The sequence below is a fragment of the Manduca sexta genome, chromosome 10, assembly GCF_014839805.1.
Source record: "Manduca sexta isolate Smith_Timp_Sample1 chromosome 10, JHU_Msex_v1.0, whole genome shotgun sequence".
NCBI lineage: Eukaryota > Metazoa > Arthropoda > Insecta > Lepidoptera > Sphingidae > Manduca > Manduca sexta.
The window spans coordinates 2,511,038-2,532,697 of record NC_051124.1 but is presented as its reverse complement, the minus strand read 5'-3'; the positions used below and the strand labels follow the sequence as shown (position 1 = coordinate 2,532,697).

General features: G+C 34.6%; 1 protein-coding gene across 4 annotated transcripts in view; it reads left to right on the top strand.

Annotated features, from left to right (window-relative positions):
- Nucleotides 1–635: 635 nt before the first annotated feature.
- The window catches only part of LOC115443847 (SH2 domain-containing protein 4A), a 57,373-nt gene continuing 36,348 nt past the window's right edge, over nt 636–21,660 (top strand). The window contains exons 1-3 of one of the 4 annotated variants that reach the window (XM_030169431.2): nt 650–838; nt 2,215–2,333; nt 12,907–12,953. The gene's annotated coding sequence lies outside the window, so the exon portion shown is untranslated. Of the gene's footprint in view, nt 839–963; nt 983–2,214; nt 2,334–12,906; nt 12,954–21,660 lie in introns of those variants that run through there. The other 3 variants (XM_030169430.2, XM_037437089.1, XM_037437090.1) reach the window with 3 other exon arrangements.

The window sequence follows — 21,660 nt, the reverse complement described above, 5'->3', positions numbered from 1 at the left end:
GTACATTTAAAAAATTATGAACCATAAAATTTCATAAATATCAATTTACGAATAATTAACTTCCTTTGCCAATTACATATTTTTAAATCGACTGAAGTTGACCGAAAACGTTTAAAATCAAAATCGATTACGGTTATACCGTTAGAGAATTCGACTAAACGTAAATAGTAGAGTGGAAAATCGATTAGTCATTCATCTGCAGCGGATAGACTAGAATTAGGTCGTTTTCCATTCAGATAAGCACAATAGTGTTTTGCAATGACAAAGGGACTGCGTGTATAACTATTGTTGATGCCGGTAACCTACAGAGTTCGTGATATGTCATAATGGCGGAAGCGTTAATCTGACCCGCCTAAACTACATACAACATTGTTTTTTTTTATACGAATACATTGTGTTTTTAATAATATCACTGAACAGTTTTATGCACAATTCCATCTCTCAGTTTCTGCATGACGAACGCAGTCTAGTACGACAATGATGCTAAAGCGTACTACATATTGTGTAGTCTATAAAATTCTTGAAGACAAATCTGTATTATTAGCAAAATGAAATATAATTAGTATAAATAATATTTTATCATGTTAACAAGCGATACTGAGCCGGTGTCGCTGGCTGTTAGCAAATGCATTCTCTTTTTAAAGTTTCGAAGTTCGAACGTCAGTCGGCGCGCCAGTTGGTCGAGAGCGCGCGTTGTGGCTGTACGTCGCGTTGCGTTAGCGTATATAGCGAATATTAAAAAGTAATAAATTAACAGAAAAGTTTTCGATGTGTTAGTTACTGTGAAGTGAAAAAATAGTTATCTGTTCAGGACCGGAATTATTTACCACTATCTTTTGTAAGTTTTGTAATATTTTCGACTGTTGTTTTTTTTCTAATTAGAGCTGAACAGAACTTGCTTGTGTTATATGGTATTGAAAATGTGATACCAGCACATTTTATGTTGCGGGTAGCTGTTTTATAGCTATTGTTTATCTTAAATGTTAGTGTTTTAATGTGATCTTTTTATTAATGATCTATTAATTATGTATTTAGTTATTTTTTATGTTTTAATAACGCTATAAGGACCTTTAAATTAAAACAAATAGAAGATTTAGATTACGTATAGGTTATCACTATCTCTGTAAATCTGGGCCTCACAAGAAAAAATACGAATATCTCTATTAATAATAACAAAATGTGTATTTGAGCTGTCTTTTTTTTTATTTATGGAAGATCATAAAAAGAGGGAGAAATTTTGAAGATTTTACGATTACGATTGTTCTAAGTCTTTCATTCTGGTTAAAAAGCATAATTGACTTATAAAAATAAGCGAATTAAATGTTAATTGATGCACGGTGTTTTGTATTTGTTTTACCTCTTTAATTATGTTATCAGCTATGCGTATTTACCACTGAATTATTATTTTGTTATTTTCCCGTTACTAATTGATATTATTTGGGTTTTCCGTCAAAGTAATTATTATAGAACTCCTTTTTAATCACCTATATTTGACAAAGACATCCTTGAAAAAAACATTCATCTCGAAATCTCTCGACAACGTCAATTTTTTCAGCCTAAATATCCCAAGACACCTACGAAGTGGAAGTCTAGTAAGCAGACACACATTTTTTCATTTTTAAAAAACACTTACACCGTTTAAATAATCTGCTGACCTTACCTGGTAGGTTGTCACTCGTCAATGTGGTTGACCTTAGACCGATGCATTTATATTTTCATATTGTTGTCTATTGTTCCTATTTTAAAAGTCGAACGTTCCGGCTTTTGCAACACCACATCATAATGTAGTGTCGGATCTAGGATTTTGGTATCATAGCCTTAGTAAAAAAAAATAAATAATTGCGAAATACATAAAATAAAAAAAAACATCTAAAGAATTACTTGTGTAAGGATGAGTGACAAAAATTGTACGTAGGAAGTAAAGTAAAAGAAAGTTAAACGTAAACGTAGATGCTTTTGAAATCGTCTTGAGCCGTTTAGACCCTCTCACCTTGCTAGATTCGCTGACGCGAGCTAGCTCTTCACGATTTCCAAGAAAGAATAATATGTAGTTTAACTCGCTTTATGTAGTACATGGGCTAAAAGTCTTAACCCAGATGTAAAACAATTCAACACAAGTGAAATTAAAAACATAGCTAATAGAATGACGAAATATAGTCAAATGGTTTACGTAAGGTTTGATATAAATTGATATGAGATTTTTCTGCTTCACAGTCTGAAGTTTGTACGGGATACGGTAGTAGGCTCGTCCGTTATCACATGGGAAGGAATACATATGTTGAAAATTCAGTGCACTAGTTACAACTCTGTCTAAGCCTTCGGGGATCAAAGGCGTAAGTGTGTGTGATATGTATTTAAATATAGCAACCCAAACAATCCCTTCTTTCTCTGATCTCTTGTCTCTTCTTTTAAGACAGGGCATTGGCGTTTCTTCTGGTTGTGTTTACAATCAGTTGAGATCACGTATGTCGGCCTACGCTAAATATCCAAATGTTTTTTTTTAGGAATTTTTAAATCTGTTTTGAAATTTAATCCCAAGTTCAAAATAGGAATATGATTCATGGTACAGAGTAGATACTCAAAGAGCATATTGAATGTACACGTAAGCCTAACACTAGTATACAAGCGATCAAACTTTGCTCTTAACGGTTTTATTTCATAACGTTTTAAAACGTCGGCTTTCATCGCGTTCACTTTTAAACAATTATCTGGATTTCTTGTACGACTTTAGACACGGTGTCGATCTTTCTGTATGTTTTTCCAAAATGATTCTACTAGTCACAACATAAACGATCGTAAAATCCTAGCATTGCGATTAATCCGAATCCACTATCAAAAATTAATGACTGACAACAAATTGATAGCTATACAGTGTAATTTTGTAAAACCAGGATTTTTGGTGAAAATATTCGTTATTAATGGATGATTTTAAGCACAATATCAGCAAAGGTGAAGACGACATGGTTTCATTAAGTAACGCAATGTCAAAATGACCCTATATTGTGGATGTCCTAAGAAGTTGTCGAACGTTATGCGACTGGGACCCTGAGTTTAACCATTGGTGTTGTTAAAATTCTTGTCAAATAGCGTGGAAATATGACGTTTCAATAACAATGGTACGATAGTGACGCATCAGCTAACGGTCCGCCTCAAGGCTGCAGGACTGTGGTTTGAGGTGTGGACAGAGCAAATGTTTACTCGCATGAGTTATGTGATCGCCCTTCAAACGATAAACGGTTGTTTTATATCCGTTTCTTTTTAATTTTTTGTTGTAGGCGTTTACAGTTACTTTTTTTAAGTTCCTTACATGAAATTGTGAGGATGGAGGCAGCGACAGAAATATGCCCGAATCATGCAAAGTGGTAATCTATAGTCCCTGCCTACCCCTATGGGATAGAGACATGATATTATGTATGTGTGTATGAAATTGCATTCTTTGTGCATTGAATAAATTAAATAAAATTTTCTACGTAAATATAAGTTTTCTTAAGGATGAAATTTGTAATCATTTACAATTTCAGTTTTATAAGTCTTTCAGAGTATCGCTATTACTTTGTATAATTATTATTTTTACTGTGGTTTTATAAAAAAATAAAAGTGCCTTTTTGTGGTCAGATATGCCACATTAAGCCGTAAATAACCTTTTGAATTGTCCAGGTCAAAGCCAAGCGGGCAGTCGGTGCATCCTGGCGATTAGCGACGTTAGTCAAGGTTACCGAAACTGTTTCCTTTCGGCAAACTAACACAAGATCAATAGTTTCCAAAATGTTTTGTTTTACTATTTTCTTTTTCACTCGCGAATTTAATTTATGGACAATTTTTTATTTTATATTCAAATATAAGATTTTTGTTAATGAGCACTTCGACTAATGAAAAATGATTTTATACGTCTCCACTAGTTTGATTGTGAGTTGCCGCCCCTATGGTGAATTACGCAATGTTCAATTATCAGGTTAAAACAAATTTCGATTCCTATAAGTTTCATGCACAAAAAACTATCCGCGAGGTTTAATTAAGTAAAAAAATCACTTGTTAAATACGCAGTCCTTTGTATCCGTGATGCATCTATAAGGGGCCATTGTTATACATTATTTTATACATCTATGGTACAACATCTTTTGATTTACAGTCGATCTCAATAAAGGATCCCAATTTCAATCTTCAATCTGATGCCGAGAATAAACTAATGAAAATAAATCATCTGTAAGCATATCAAAAAAAAACTTTGTTTTGATTCGTACATTTTTAGATAGATTCAGCAAAGCTATTGGAATATCTTATTGAAAATGGCGGTTAGTTTTACCTTTTCATATTAGTAGTACCTTTTATTAAAAACTAATGTTCGTTGTGCACATTCCCTTTAATATACTACCTATTTATCTATAGCTTTATTGATTTCAAAAACACAAAATTCAGGCGATTCTCAAAATTTATATATTCACACCCATCGAGTCCTAAAAACATGATAAGATAACAATATCTTGACATTGTCAAAACTAGTTTGAGATAACGCTCGATGTGATGATGCCTTTGTGTTAATGTATGCTAATATTAACAAGTAGTTTTTATTCTACTTAAATTAGGAGGAAGCTATCCCTTGTGTTATCTACCACAAATAAATATTTTTAAAATTGAGATTTCTTTTCTTTATTTTGTCATTTTATTAAAATATATGTCTTATAAGCATGTGATAATATTTTTTTGTTTTTCATTTCTCTAATTAATTATCCTAATTGTTAGGTGTAGTCGACAGATCAAAATCGACTTCAAAATAAAGTGATTTGTTTTAATTTTTTATATATTTCACTTTTAAATATTGTAGTTATACATATCTGAATAGTCATGTATCGGGAAGTATTCCTATTATATCAGGCTCCAAGCCGCAAGTAATATAGATGATGTTCGTCAGAAGGCCACGCTGCAATAGAATCCGATTAATCGATCAGCTTGCGTTAATCCTGTAACGCCAATGTCTCTGTTCAGGAAATAAAAAAATATTTTATTCGTAAGCCTTTTTCCATCTGTAAAGAGATTAACGTTAATATCACATTTACAGACGCCTCTGCCCTATAGGGGTAGGCAGAGACTTGATTGCCTCTTTGCTAGATTCAGGCACTCTTCTTTCGCTTCCTCCACTTTTATCAATTTTTCATGCAATCCTGCCCGTTCTGGATATTTTTGACCAGATTATCAGATACCAGACATTCGAAGGTTTGACGTATCAATCTTACTTATCCTTCCATCAACACTAGCCTTATATCTCGTTTTCCTTTCACCCATCTTCTCCAAACGTAGTCTCTTTATAAATGCTGTATCTTTCGGGCCATAATTGGGATGGCTCAGCTTTGCCAAAACCTGCACCATGCTTTTAACCTTACTAAAGTTATAATTCTACACGTATGGCATCACGCCTTTGGCCTTTTCAGTGCAGGCATAGGTGTATCACACCCACATTTCGCCAGTTATAGTACCATTTTTGTTTTAAAGGCAAAGTGACTTTCGATTTGTGAAGGTGACACGAGTGCAGTGTTATATAGTTTATAGTGTATTTTATGCACGTCTATGCAATAACTACCAGGAACGCAACACAAACGAAACGGACGTCAAAATAAAAAAAAAAACTTTTTTTTCTTATTTATTCCATCTAGTATCTGCTTTCTTAGCTATAATAAGAACAAATGTAAATGAAATAAAATGATGCGTCTCGCATAAAATAGTTTTTCCTTATACTCAGTAATCTGAAGTATCGTGTCAGTTATTTTTGTTTTTTCCCCGAATATGAGCTCTTGTGTCCGCGACACATGACATTCGTATGACCTAATTATTCGTGTCTGTATTCAGATTTATAGCTTGCTAGCTTTTGCCAGCGAATCCGGCCGCGTTAAAGAGGTTTTCCGGGATAAAAGTCCTGCTTTACATTTTTTGGGATAAAAACTAGGTTATAGCACTCCAGAGTAATTGTAGCTTCCTATTAATAAAAGAATTTACAAAATCCGTTTAGTAGTTCTAGAGATTAGCCCCTGCAAACCCACCTTCAAATTTACAACTTTTCCTCTATAATATTAGTATAATTACGTCCGTTGACAAAAAAATACTATTTCCTGAAAAATATCACCTTCGTCCTTGCTCAGGAGAGAATTTTAGTTACATGATCATACGAAGTTGCTCTTCTATTTTCTTGTAAAAAACCTCTTGTGAAACTTTCACCATGCGATTCAGACTTCATGCTGAACGCTTAGCGGAATCAGAATATTCCCACGTTAATTTAATTTCAATTGGAGCAATACCTTGCGCAAACGTTGGCCGTTCATAGCCAATAACAAATTTAACCGCCTTTATATAAACAATATTTCGCCGTGAAATTAATTTATCGTGACATAACTGTTATTTATCTGTATGAATTGGTTTTGGAAATCTATTATCATAGTGATAGGCTATCATGACAGAAAATAACATATACATCATTATAAATGTACGTAAATATATACAATATAATTTCTTAATTCTAAATAAAGTGCATTAAAAAGAAATTGAAAGATAACAAATCATTTCGGAGAATTGTAGAATGTGTAATCACGTAGTCAAACGTAAATAAATATGTATTAATTACACTATTTTGTTGTAATTCGCTACTGGTTATCTATCGCTTTGGCAAACGGTAATCTAAAATGTTCTATTTGAAAGAAAACTTATATGATCATGACTGGAATTAGACCTGAAATGGACAGGTTTAACGAACTAGGCTAACTCCTAACTACCACTTGGAAGTTTTTTAGAAGAAAATGTAAAAATAATTGAACATAATTGGATGAAATTTGGCCAACGGGTAGACTATGTCCTGAATTTACACATAGCTTACTTTTATAGCGGTACTTTGCTCCCAAAGGTAAAAATTTTGTAACCCTAAGCAGATATGCCCGATCCAAACCACATGTTTTTTTTTCAGAGAAAAAATTTTTTCCGCTTCAAAGCACATGTTCAATGTTCATGTTCAAGTTAAAGATGTAAACAGTTGTACGCGGATTGCCGGTTTTATTTTAAGCATTTTAGGTCGATATCCTCATGTACCCGTGTATGTTTGTTATGAAGTGGCCACACGTGGTTCGATGTTTGGAAACGTTTTTAATGTTACGGTAAGGCGCTATTAAATATTTTGTAATTGTTTCTTGAACTTCTTTTGAATGTTCATAGATGCCAGTTCTTTTAAATGTCTATCTCCTTCTAAAGTTTGGGTGTAGAACAAAATGTTGCGCATGTGCAAAAGGATTTTTAGCATTGGCTTGGTTTTTATGTTAGGTATTGTTAGAAATTGAACCTCGGACCTTTCGATCTACAATATAAGCTGCCACGAGGTCAACGAGTTGACTATCTGTAGGCATTGACAATGTTTACCTAACGTAGTTCCTATCTAAGTTGTATGAATTGGAAACTTTTCATTGTTCATTTCGTTCATTACTTATAATAATGTCATTAAACTTCGCATAACTAATAAAAAACCTAACAATCTTGTGAGAAAACTACGTCAAAATAAAGCAATTTAAATTACTCCTTATGTTTGACTTTCATTTTCATACGATCCCATTGTTTTGGGTTCAAGGCTGGGTCTTGGGTAAATAACGTAAGTTCCAATTATTACGTCTAACAAAGCTTCATTGAATTCTGCACTCTGCGTACAAGTTATTAAAATACTAAATTGCTCAAAGTTTTTTGCACGTGCGTCATTTCATCTCGTGTATGTTTAGTTTGATATACATACTGGCTAACAATTCAGATCGTTAACGGTACTGAGAGTGTTGAGATGTAAAAGGTTCTCTAGTTAGTTGAGATAAGGTTTAATGTCGATTGAGGTATTTAATCCTGAATCCTTGCAGACGAAGTGATTGCTAAGGTCGTCGGTGATGTTCGACATATCGTTTTGATGTCGGTCTGTACTCTAGGTTACAAGATGAGGTAATCCATCTATTTGGAAGGTGTTTCGATATTGTGAGTGGGTTAACTAAGTACAGTATGTTGTATTGTGATTATAAAGGCTTTACATCGATGAGGTTGTTTCCATTGTCTTTCTTCGAGTTTCATTTTACCACAGCATAAAGTCCACCAATGAGAAAGTCCCCTTAAATTGGTGGTAGGATATTTCTAACCGTCCGGCTACAATCATCTTGTAAAACCACCATAATGGTCTACGTAAGAATGTCGCGTTCTGGACTCAGCCGATGTTCAAGTTTCAATGAGGCATCATCTTCAACAGTCGACATTCTTTCATGAACATTGAGCTTATCAGGTGCAGTAGAGTTGCTTTGCTATGGCGCTTCTTCAGAGTTGGTTTGATCAGCGAATATCAGACTTGTTCTTGCCTGTTCTATATTAAATACATCATATATCGTTCTCTATTCGGAGGGTGGTTGTTGCTCGCGTCCGTAGGTTTTACCCTTGATACCCTACACGTGCCCTCCGGGTGGTGCTAAACGAGTAACAAACGCCGAGCATCAGGCGGCGGCATCTAACCTGACCCCCAACTACAAGCCGTGAGAGTGAAATAATCTCTAAAAGAGTAGACTCGCCAACCCGCAATGGCCAGCGTGACGTTTGAAGGCCAAATACCTTAATGCAGCATTGCAAGAGGCCTACACTCAGCATTGGGTGATTATATAGGCTGAAGAAGATATCGTTCTATGTTAATAGACTTCTAAATCAGAGTCCAAACAAGGCACTACCTTATTCTTATTATGTATACAATCATTACTACGCCGTCGGATACTAGTATCATCTACCTAAATAGATTTTAGCGTATTTGGTGATGCATTTGCGTTTTCAATGTTTTTTCCAATAATGTCCGGCGTTGCCGCCGCTTTCTCCCACATTATATAACAAATGTACAGTTTGGTACGTTAAACAACGGGAAGTGGACAACTATGAATACAAATTGGTTACCGCTTTAATTCAATATTTCTGAGGTTACGTCATACTGATGTAGCTTCGTTGTACAACTTGGGCAACGGATTTTAGTCACTATTGTTTTGTTCCCAGATTTCTATGGATATAGTTCGTTAAGTTGTTTGAATGTTTCTACGTCGAAGGCCACGGAACCGTAACGATTTGTGAAATATGCATTCTTTAAAATTTCTTTTAAATTGTGCGGCATCAGGCATGTATACTTTCCTCTCAATGTTTTCCTTCGTCACTTGCATCAACATTGACTTTTTCAAATACTTCATTGGTAACACCAGTATACTGCTAATAAGATATTTGCATTAAATGTATTAATGCTATAATGGCACTGGCGCCCTGCAGATGCTATAAATCAATAAATATAGCAGCAATTAATATCAATACAGTACCATAGTGACTTTTGTAAGGGGAAAAGCTACTAACGCGGGCGAAGACGCGAGATACACCTAGTATATTATAAAACTGAACTACACAAGTAGGTTAACGTTACAACGAGTTTTTACATTAATAGTTATTAAACACTTACATAAATGTAATAGATGTGTTAATTTGTTTCTATAGGAAACGTTACGACTAGGCCGCGCTGTTATGTTCTTACTGTTCTTATTCGAGTGAATTAGATTTTATTGTTTTATTTTTATTATTGGTTTAAATGACGAGACGAGCTTGCCGTTCGCCGAATGGTAAGCGATACAACTCCCCATAAACAGTAGAAACACCATCCATCCTTGAATTGCAAAGTGTTGTTTGGTATTCCACTGCGCTCCCCATCCTGAGACATGAGATGTTAAGTCTTATTATGTCCTGTAGTTACACTGGCTGCAGTTTATACAAGGAATTTGGTACGTCAACACTATACGACTGCGCATGATTTTTATAGCATGCTTTTATTCACGGCTTCGGTATGTTTTTCATTCTTATGTTTAAGCTTACATTGCACTTGGTCCTATCAAAATCGGTTTAGTGGTATAGCCATAAACGCGTAACAGACAATTTTAGTAATATAATTAGAAGGTAGGAGAGAAGTATCGAATAGTTGCATTTTTATGAATTATTGACGACTAATAAATCTGATCAGTCCTTTATTTTATTGAAAAGACCTAAAATTGTTTTTTTAAGAAATTATTCGTAAATTTGCTTATTCCCGCCTACAATTCGTACATCGTAAATGTATGGGACGAATTCTCTAGGCTGTTTGATCGGGGGAAGGTCTTAAATTACACAAGTTATACTACATACGTTTGCAAGACTAGTTGAACCCATAAAAGGAACAATAACCTGGATAAATAAAAGAGTTGCCTACGTGTTGTGAAATTGCAATGGCATTTTAAATCGATCGATTTACACCATAGGAAGTGTACTGGACCGAATTGCAAATGATTTTGTGTAATGCTGGGTGGAATTTTTGCTGGCGTATGTACAAACTGTTGCCCAATGTGGGCATAATGCTGCGTGCAAAAACGCAATCTGCACTCTTGATCTAAACATTATATCTTTGTTCTGACCTTTATTTCTGTAATACAAAATTGTGTTCTTGTTTTATTTACTTCACTGTAGTATATAAAAAGAATACTAGGCTAGTATTGAAGGAGGAAACCTGCATGCCTGAGAAGTTCTCCATAGGTATTCTGAGGGTGTATGAAGTGTATCAATCGCTTTTTTTATTTCGCGGAGAAAATGCCATATGACTACTGCCGAGCCTTCATGAGGGCGTCTTGGCGGTTATGTTAGGGTTACTGTGCCTTACAACCCGGCGTTGAGCCGCCCCGGTTTGATGATGACCTTCGGGCGACCGCCGTGCCGAGTTCCTAATACAACGCACCGCATACCAACTAAAACTTCACGATGGTCCTCTTTGGCGCATTAGGGACCGCTCAGGGCTACCGCTGATAGAAGTGTCTAAGTCGTCGTCCGCAGCCGTCCAAACTACTTTGAAGACCTAGGTTTTACTTTACTACGTGAGTTTAGTGCGAGTGGCAGAATTAATTCAAACACAATATTCAAACTCAAAGTCCTTCAAGTGCATTTTTGTAAAAAATAAACTTAATTGAAAAAAAAGAAGGATATTGCCAAAACCGTTTTATTTATGCCTAATTCAAAGCCTCGCATTAACAGGATGTGTACGCTTTGAACCCATGAAGGTCATCATGCAGATCTTTTTGCTCCGAAAGTTATCTATTTTATGCATGCAAATGACGGTGAATCATGATTTTTTGAATACATAATATTGTACGACCTGTGCATTATGCTATTCTATAGTAGGTTTCTGGGTAGTAAGCAGTGTTCAAGCATTTAGTTAATGGAGTTCATGGACTGTGGTCTGGGCCGTCTCTGTTTGATTTTAAACTTTTAGTACACATTTTCTTCTTAAATATTCTAGTGATATGTCAGATAGTCAGCTGGTTATTTTCACAAAGATTTTGGAATAATGGTATTGCCTGATATCGACGCATTAATTATAAGATAGTCTATCGAATTTATTATAGTAAACAAGAAAAAAATATAATTATGTTGAATATTTTCAAGTAACCTTTGACTTCTATTTAAAAACAAGGCATGCATATTTTAATATTATGCTGCTTTATGCATGTAACGACTCACGATGTCGTAGAAATATAAATATAATAGATTATGTTTCCTAACCTTTATGCAGTAAGTATGATTTTTGAATGCTAGACGACTTAAGGTAAAACTGCATTGTCTATATCTGTAAGAGGAGAAGTACTTTGCTTAATAAAACCGCCATCACCAATCCGTTGTTCATCATTTATATTAAAAGATAATAAAACGACAGACTAACTGGTTTTCCCAATATTATCTGATACTTTTACACATAAACATCATCAATATAGCTACGGACTTTACGAAAACTAAGCGACAGTGATGCTCACGTGTCGAGCTCTGAAAATACAATGCTCCCGATGACAGCAAGCAATCTTGTAGGCCGAGATAATCAATTTTTAGGTTCGACTACCGCCCCATTTGCAATAAAATTTGAATTTCTTTTTGCAAGACTTACGTCGTTATATCTACTGAGATTTAGTATGCAAACACGTATTTTATATGAATACAATTAAATTATAGCATTTATTATGATGCAATAGAAAATATCAAAACGATTTCCTAAACAATCAATTGCTTGTCGGGGCATTAACTGTTGTTATGAACTTAACAATACTTGTCAGATAAACACCGTAACACTTGAGATTACGAAACAATGCAAGGAAAGTCCTTGATAGGGCAATGAAAGTGAACGCTTACTTTCATCTGACAAACCGCGTTGGGGTTTTGGGGTTACTTGGCGTGGTTAAGACCTGTTACGAGTTTGATTCCATTCTCTAGTCGTCTGTGTGTTATAATATCAGCCCTGTATTATATATTGTCCCATTGTTGGACACGGGCCTCCTCTACTACTGAGTGTGATTAGGCCATAGTACACCACGCTGGCCCAGTGCGGATTGGTAGACTTCGCACACCTTCGAATTTCCCATAGAGAACTTCTCAGGTATGCAGGTTTCTTCACGATGTTTTGTTTCACCGTTAAAGCAAGCGATAATTCACAAATAATACTCACATAATTTTAGGAAGGTCAGAGGTGTATGCCCTTGGGTTTTGAACCTGCGGACATTCGTCTCGGCAGTCCATTCCATAACCAACTAGGCTATCGCCGCTTTTTATCTCGAATCTGTGTGTTACTAGTATTTTTTTAAGATACTGTCCCACTTTATACCTACCACTGGAACTGCTGTAAGATGGCAATATGGATTCGGAACGAAGGTGGCAGATCTTCAAGATCCCTAAAATCATACCACGGTTTTCTGTAAGACCAGTGGTAATTGATATCATTTGTGTCATATATTTTATACTGTACAGTATTTAACACATCATAAAATTAATACATTGGGCCATGTAAATAGGAAAGAATGAAATAATAAATAATTTATATAATTGTTGCAGGTTTTGATGACCAGCCTCGTTTAGTCTTAGTTCCGAGGATAATCAAGGTAAGAGAATTTCCAACATTTCATTTTTTCAATATACTCAAAGGTTTACATTTTATGAAACTAGATCTAACAATATTAGAACCATTTTTTTTTTATTCAAAATTCAATTTTCCTTCATGACTTTCACATTGAATTTTGTTTTATTCTGTCAGTTTAATCTTGATCTTCGATCCGATCCCGAGAATAATCCAATCAAAATCAGTCATTTAGGAACATGAAAACATCTTAGTCCTGATTGATCCATTTTTACGATGGGTCGAATAAAACGATTGGGATCGTTTGTGAAAACTGGGATTAATCAATCGTTTCAATGCTATACTCAACTTCATACAACCTGAACCCTACTGACTTCTCATTTAGGTTTATTTACGTTTGTCTTAGTTTTGCCTGTTAAAATGGGCGCGATATGTTAACCAAGGCCTTTGTTTTTTGCCTCAAGTCTCCTTTGCAAAGTTTCACCCTTCGCCAAAGTTATGTCCACTGAACCTTCCCCTCTATCACCTTCCTCGATAGTTTTTACTAGTGCCGTATCTTGCTCATTAAAATTACGAGCATGTTGAAGAAAGTTAAATAATTATAATGTCTTACACACGTTAGTACTCCTGTGGAATAACAAGCGTGAGTGACGTCATTTATCTGAGGCTTAACATTACATCATAGTCTTTGGTCTAGTGAGTATCATTGTTGTTAGCGGATATTTTGGAATTTGATATAATATTTAAATGATTCGCAAAGTGACTAGTGTACTCACCATTCTTAATAATAATATCAGCCCTGTATTTTATACTATCCCACTGTTGGGCACGGGTCTCATCTGCTATCGAGAGGAATTAGGCCTTAGTCCACCACAATGGCCTAGTGCCGATTGGCAGAGTTCACATAACCTCAAAATTCTTGGTGAACTTCTCAGATATGCAGGTTTCCTCAAGATTTTTTCCTTCGCCGTTAAAGCAAGCTAGAATTCATAACAATAACATACACACATAACTTTAGAAAAGTTAGAGGTTCGTGCCTAGGTTTTGAACCTGCGGACATTCGTCTCGGCAGTCCGTTCCACTTCCAACTAGGCTATCGCCGCTTAATCCTTTTATAATTGTAAATATTAAGGTTCTGAGTAAATGCTATTCGTCATGTAAACTTATAAAACGATATAAAAAAGTCACTCTAATCTATGTTCACAAATAAATGGTAATAAAATGTTCTATATAAGTTGTTAGATATGATAACTGTTAAATAAAATTCACGTGAAATTTGTGAGGGCTGAATCACTTCGCTGGCTTATTACAAGGTCCTATGTTAAATTATTTTGGATAAATTAGATTTCAAATTTTCATGTTGGAAAAAATTTATAGACAATAATTCAACATTATTATTTACTTTTCAGAATTGAAGCCCATTTTTACTGATAAATTAATAAAATTATACATAATAATATAAATAAATCCATCTAAAAAATATTACAACCTTGTAATAGTGTACCAGTGACTTAACAATGGAATCTATTGTATTTCTTGTAACGTAACGTAACTTATCATATAATTCAGTGAAAACCGTAACTATCTATAATGATTATCTATATTTCACTATAGATAACATTGCTTGTCATGTCTTAAAAAGGAATTAGTTGGGAACAGTGGCGAAAGGTGAAATTTTTTTAAAAGTAACCCTAGCCAAAAATAATGCCATAGTTATCATATCGCGACCAATTTAATAAAAAACAAACGTAAACGTTAATAAACCTAAAAGGGAAACTGGTAGGAATCACATTGTAAAGGCATTGCCACTGGTTGGGAATGTCTTTGTTTATATTTATGTTAAAAGTAGAAACACTAGCGACAAAAATTGTTAAACATTTTAGATTTAGATTTTTGTGTCCTTATAATTTTTTTTCAGTAAGTATAATAAATTTCAAAGCGTGTACTTTATCTTAGATATAGAAAAACTAATATTTCGATTGTAGTCAATGTGGGGAAGCGCTTGGAATTTTTGAATTTATTTAGCTACTTTCGTGGCTGACTGTAAGTCGTAGTCCAAATATAATGTTGTTTGTTGACTAAATACTTCATTTTTTGGATAAAAATAATAAGGAACTTAAAGTGTGGATACAGAGAATACAGGACTATTGAGATATTGTTTTATTATTACTCGCTAATAGGCGCGGTTTTTTTTTATTTTGTAGTTTCCTATTAAAATCGCAGGACTATCAAATTAAATAACTAAATCCGAATGTCCACTGGGTGTTCATAATCCCGGTGTCGCTCTATTTCCTAACAATTGTTGCTTCAAGCGTTCACCGCTTCTCACTAAAGGCATTCCTCCCTTGACTTCGTTTTTGTTTGGTTTTAATATTTTTTTTTGGATTTATGTCAAATGCATCACTCTTTAGATGAGGATAGTCCTTAGATAGACATGCTTGTCTAATACCATCATTCTCACAAGCTTACATAATATTTAAATAAATTACATAATGATTTCTTATATTTACGCGAATGTTAGACATTGAAATATATAATTTTTTCGGATTTTATCACGGTTTTCCATTTTATAATTTTCTGGTCCCCCTGTGACCATGAAGACTGCAGTCTTCGAATGTCGGGATAAAATTATAATATAAAAACTTCGATAAAAACCAGAAAAATAGATTTATTTTAATTTCAGTTACCTTACAGTATCAATATTTTTAAAGCAAAATTGGCTTTAATGCATGTAATAGAAAATATATTACTGTATCTTGGCAAATAGAAATCCAAATATTGACTAAATAAAGCCGATATGTCGGCTTTAGTATAAAGGCCGTTCGCTATAGTTAGAACGGCTTACCATATAATTATATTAACAGTTTATTTTCAATGTATAATGATTATAAACTTACTAATGCTCTTACCTCGTAAATACCATACTTAGTAAATTACGATAGAACCAGGTCATAATTTCTCGACTTATCTTTCGCTAAGTGTTTACGGTATTATATTTTTTATGAATAATCTTCGGCTCATTAATTAATCAAATATGGCTTCTAATGGACTGTGTAATTAGTGACGAAGTGACATATTTCGTAACGTCAAATTATTATCACTTGTGAGGTAAATGAACTTAGGTTCATTATTAAAAGTAGGTTCGCGTTCATTCATTATAAAATAAAAAAAAAAACAGTTATGGTACTTTTTTTTTATTGCTAATTATATTAATATAAAGGCTTAACTTGTACTAGAAATGCCATGCATATCTCTCATAATGACGTAATAGTCGTTACTAAGAAATATACAAACTGCACTAAAACCCATAATTAAATATATGGAACGTTTCTTGAACGGCACAAAAAACGCCCATCAAAACCGCAGCGTTTTTCCGCCATATGGAAGGCGGGGTTAAACGAAACAGACCATAAATATCATGTTTGCGCTGACGAGCATTCGACAGGCACAAAGCCAGCCAAGTGCGCTTTAAACGGATTATATCGGGACGCAACTGTAGTCATATTACGAAATGTAAAAACCTTGCTGTGTTATGCAAAGTGTTTGTTGTGTTACCTTATTGGGATACTAGATCTTGCTTAGTGCAAATAGCTTCTTCTGTAAAGCTTTTTCGAGGCATAAGGCTTATTATACGGTTATTTAGAAGAATACTCTATATTTTTGCTGGTGGTAGAATATCTATACTATTATATAAAGCTGAAGAGTTTGTTTGTTTGTTTGTTTGTTTGAACGCGCTAATCTCAGGAACTACCGGTCCAAACCGAAAAATTCTTTTTACGTTGGATAGCCCTTTGTTCGTGGAGTGCTATAGGCTATATATCATCACGCTATACCCAATAGGAGCGGGGCAGTAATGGCTAATCTTAGGAACTACCGGTCCAAACTGAAAAATTCTTTTTGCTTTGGATAGCCCTTTGTTTGTGGAGTGCTATAGGCTATATATCATCACGCTATACCCAATAGGAGCAGGGCAGTAATGGCTAATCTCAGGAACTACCGGTCCAAACTGAAAAATTCTTTTTGCGTTGGATAGCCCTTTGTTCGTGGAGTGCTATAGGCTATATATCATCACGCTATACCCAATAGGAGCGGAGCAGTAATGGCTAATCTCAGGAACTACTGGTCCAAACTGAAAAATTCTTTTGCGTTGGGTAGCTCTTTGTTCGTGAAATGCTATAGAGTATATATCATCACGCTATACCCAATAGGAGCGGAGCAGTAATGGCTAATCTCAGGAACTACCGGTCCAAACTGAAAAAATATTTTTGCGTTGGATAGCCCTTTGTTCGTGGAGTGCTATAGGCTATATATCATCACGCTATACCCAATAGGAGCGGAGCAGTAATGGATAATCTCAGGAACTACCGGTCCAAACTGAAAAATTATTTTTGCGTTGGATAGCTCTTTGTTCGTGAAGTGTTATAGGGTATATATCATCACGCTATACCCAATAGGAGCGGAGCAGTAATGGCTAATCTCAGGAACTACCGGTCCAAACTGAAAAAATATTTTTTGCGTTGGATAGCCCTTTGTTCGTGGAGTGCTATAGGCTATATATCATCACGCTATGACCAATAGGAGCGGAGCAATAAAGAAACATGTTGCAAATACGGGGAAAATTATTAGTTTTGAGAGCTTGCGTTGCCTGCGCTGCGTAAACGGTTAAAGTTATGCAACAATGATGTATGACGGGATCGTTCCTCTTAAAAAGTTCTAAAAAATATATTATAAAACAAAACTCCCCCGCTGCATCTGTCTGCCTGAACGTGTTAAACTCAAAAACTACCCAACATATTAAGATGAAATTTGGTATGGAGACAGTTTGAGACCCTGGGAAGAACATAGGCTCCCGGGAAACTATTACTTTTATAACGGAAAACTTTAGCCTGAAAAACTTTATAACGCGGGCGGAGCCGCGGGCAAAAGCTAGTATATATATAAAAATGAATACCTATTTCCCTTGGTCACGCCATCACGCGAACGGCTGGATTGATTTCCCAATTTTTTTTGTTGTGTTTGTTATTGTCAGAAGGTTCATATGAAAGAAAAAAAAAAATTGCGCGGAAAATTAGAAAATTTAAGAAAACTTAAAGAAAATATTAATTTTATGTAATTTTCAATTGTTTGAAATTTCTGTCAGCGATTGACAGAATGCGCGCTGCAAATTCATAGTTAAGACGGGACAACATCTGTCGGGTCAACTAGTATTTTATATTCGGTCAGATAGCGATCACCGAGGTGTTAAAACCCGTCATAGTAGCCCACGTAGGTGTGTCGCGTTCCGGGATCAGCCTGTATATCTGGTTTCAACAAGCCAGAATAAATGTGTCGACTGCTGACGGGTAATCTTTGTCAGTCGACATTCTATTGGACCGAACTCCACTTATCATTAGGTGCAATGGGATCAGCTAGCGTGTCCGTATACAATGCCCCCTAACATGAGCTAACTTTATATTAAAACTAGCGACCCGCCCCGGCTTCGCACGGGTGCAATGCTGATACTAAATACACTACAGAAAACTGTGAACGTTGTATATAAAAACATAGCGGCCCGCTCGGGATTCGCACGGGTATAACATAACAAAGTAACAGTATTCCTCCACTATTTTATGAATGTTATTATACATATAAACCTTCCTTTTGAATCACTCTATCCATTAAAAAAAACCGCATGAAAATCCGTTGCGTAGTTTTAAAGGTTTAAGCATACAAAGGGACATAGGGACAGAGAAAGCGACTTTGTTTTATACTATGTAGTGATAAAGATGTATGTTATTCCCAAGACTGAGAAGTGTCGACAGTTTGTAATACCGATTTTTCCTTCTAAAGTATACATATTAATATGCAACCTACTTATTAGATAGACAAATTAATAAAGAACATTTTGGTAGTTTAAATTTTTTAAAAAGATTTAAAATTTATATATTATAGCATTCATCTTTGCATTGTATGGAACGAATGCTTAAGTCCGCTTGCTCAGGGGAGGGGCCTTAAAAGTGATTTTATCTTTTTGTGATTCATACGTGATTGTAAAAGGTAATTACTTAAATAATGGTGCATTTTGTTTGTTTACACTGTTATCGAAGTTCTTATTTTTTATCAAAACCTTAATTTAGCGTCTTATCGGTTATTTGACCTAAAAATATCGCAGATAATTATCAAAAAATGGGTTTGTTTGTCTATTTGTCCGTGTTTAATTATTTTTAATGTATGTCTACTGTCTGTAAGTTGTATGAAAAGTTTTCATGTTGAAACAGTTTTTATTTCTGCTTTTTATTAAAGGCTACAAGCAGCAGAATATACGCTTGATGGGCTACTTGTGAATGAAGAGCTGTGGGTTCGATTGTCGAACCGAGACAAATGTTTATACCATCCGCTAACATTTATTACGTCATTGAGCTTTGCGTTGTACCCTTCTTATTTTATAAACAATCCCAATGGCTATCCTTGGATCGATTTTGAAAATGGACCAATTAGTAGAAAGCTTGTTTAACATCCTTAAAAATAACTTATTCTTATTGGTACACTCTCGCTATTACTACTCACTCTACTCAAGAACTAACTACTCAAGATGGCGGTTAGTATCGGTTTTAATATCGGATCATAGTTGGTATCCATGCCATAATCCCGTATCATAATGTGGGATCAGAAATAGCAGTGTTTGGGGCATTTAAAATGCCCGGTTTTGGGTATTACGTCATTGTTAAAAGCTAAAACAAAAACAAGGTTGTATCAAGGCGTATTTATTTTATCTAATGTAAACATTTGATTATAGAACATAACTTTTTTTATCATTTTTAATTTTGGAAGTTTAAAGGAGGTTTTAGATTATCGAGTTTTAAAACTTATCGGTGATATGAAACTAATTGTATTCGAATTAGGTATGTAGTGCAAAGACAAACACAGAATATATTTAGTTTTCTCTCAGATTTTTTTATCCTAACTAAAGAAACACACTTCAAATCTATATTATTGAAAATCATTACTTTTGTGAATCGTCGTAGTAATCTTTTTTTCTAATCTACTTATATACTAATAATGTAATCAAAGAATAGAGTTTAAAATGATATATTTCAATTTATACTCCAAATATATATAAAAAAATGGAAAATGTAATTTTTTTTTATTCCATTTCTGATAGGTGCACGGATTTTACTACTATGTTAAGAGAAACTTTAGTTAACTCACAAGCTATAAAACATAATTAATTAATGCAAATAAAAATTCACGCGTTTCAACGTAGGCTTAACAAATATAATTAAGTATTTATATTATATAAATGTTATTATTAAATAAAAAGTATTAAACATAATCTGCATAAAACAATTCTGACTGTTTTATAAACCCAAATTAGGCATAGGTATCCGTATGCTACACACTCAATAATTAAATAAAATTACTTTAGCTTAGTTCGTATATATTAGCATTTTTACATATCAGTATGCAGACTGCAAACTATGTACTTTGTATAAATTTCTCAGCAAATTTTGCTTAGTTGTTGGTTTACAACCGTCTTTAAATAGGTATAAACACATCAGTTTAAAACAAATTCTTCTTTTGATTCACAAATCGTAGCATACCGTCGCTGTCATATCAAAATGTTTGTTTACAATATGTTTTTTAAGGATATTATGGTTGAATAGACACAGTAACAGTGGCAAAGGTGATATGTTTCAAAACGACACACAACAGCAAATCGTTCTGATGATAATTATATTCTACAGAAATTCTATATAAAGGGATGCTGGCAGAAATCAGGTTATATGCACCTTTTGCCACTGCGTAGTAAAGTTATGCCCTTTCCGAAACAAATAAATTATTTTTACACATAACTACATAGTAAAAAACAAAGTCGTTTTCTCTGTCCCTATGTCCCTTTGTATGCTTAAACCTTTAAAACTACGCAACGGATTTTGATGCGGTTTTTTTAATGGATAGAGTGATTCAAGAGGAAGGTTTATATGTATAATAACATCCATTAAATAGTGGAGAAATACTGTTACTTTGTTATGTTATACCCGTGCGAAGACAGAGCGGGCCGCTATGTTTTTATATACAACGTTCACAGTTTTTCTGTAGTGTATTTAGTATCAGCATTGCACCCGTGCGAAGCCGGGGCGGGTCGCTAGTAGTACTATAAAACAAAAATTCTTTGTGTTTCCTAAAATAGGGTATTTAAACATACGACGTTTTGATATGACAGCGACGATAGATATTTTTGCATCATAAACGCTAGTTTGTTTAAGATATCTAGATAGATTAGATAGGCATATTAGTTCAAACTTAATCATGCATTAGGAAAATTTATACGCGTATGTCTGTACAAATTTGAGAGTAAGAAAGTGTCAAAATAGCACACACACGCACGCCTTTCATCTCTTGAGGTGTAGGCAGAGGTGCAACTGATGTACCAATTACCGCTATGTGTATAACGTCCTATGATGTGATAGGGGCCAGCCTATCGACATATCGGATACAAATTCCACACGCTGGACTCAATACCATACATTCTTAGGTCGATACGGGGATTGAATCGAATTTAATTAAAATATTTATTAACGGTTGTAAGAGGGTAATTTTCAGGTAGGTACGATGCACGTATCATAAAATTTCTCGTGAAAGTAAATACGGGATAATTATTCAATTTCATAACAATCACAATAAACCGAGTATCAAGATTCATGGCCGCGTAGCGCAGGTAATTAGTAGCGTATTACATTACTCTTTCGCGG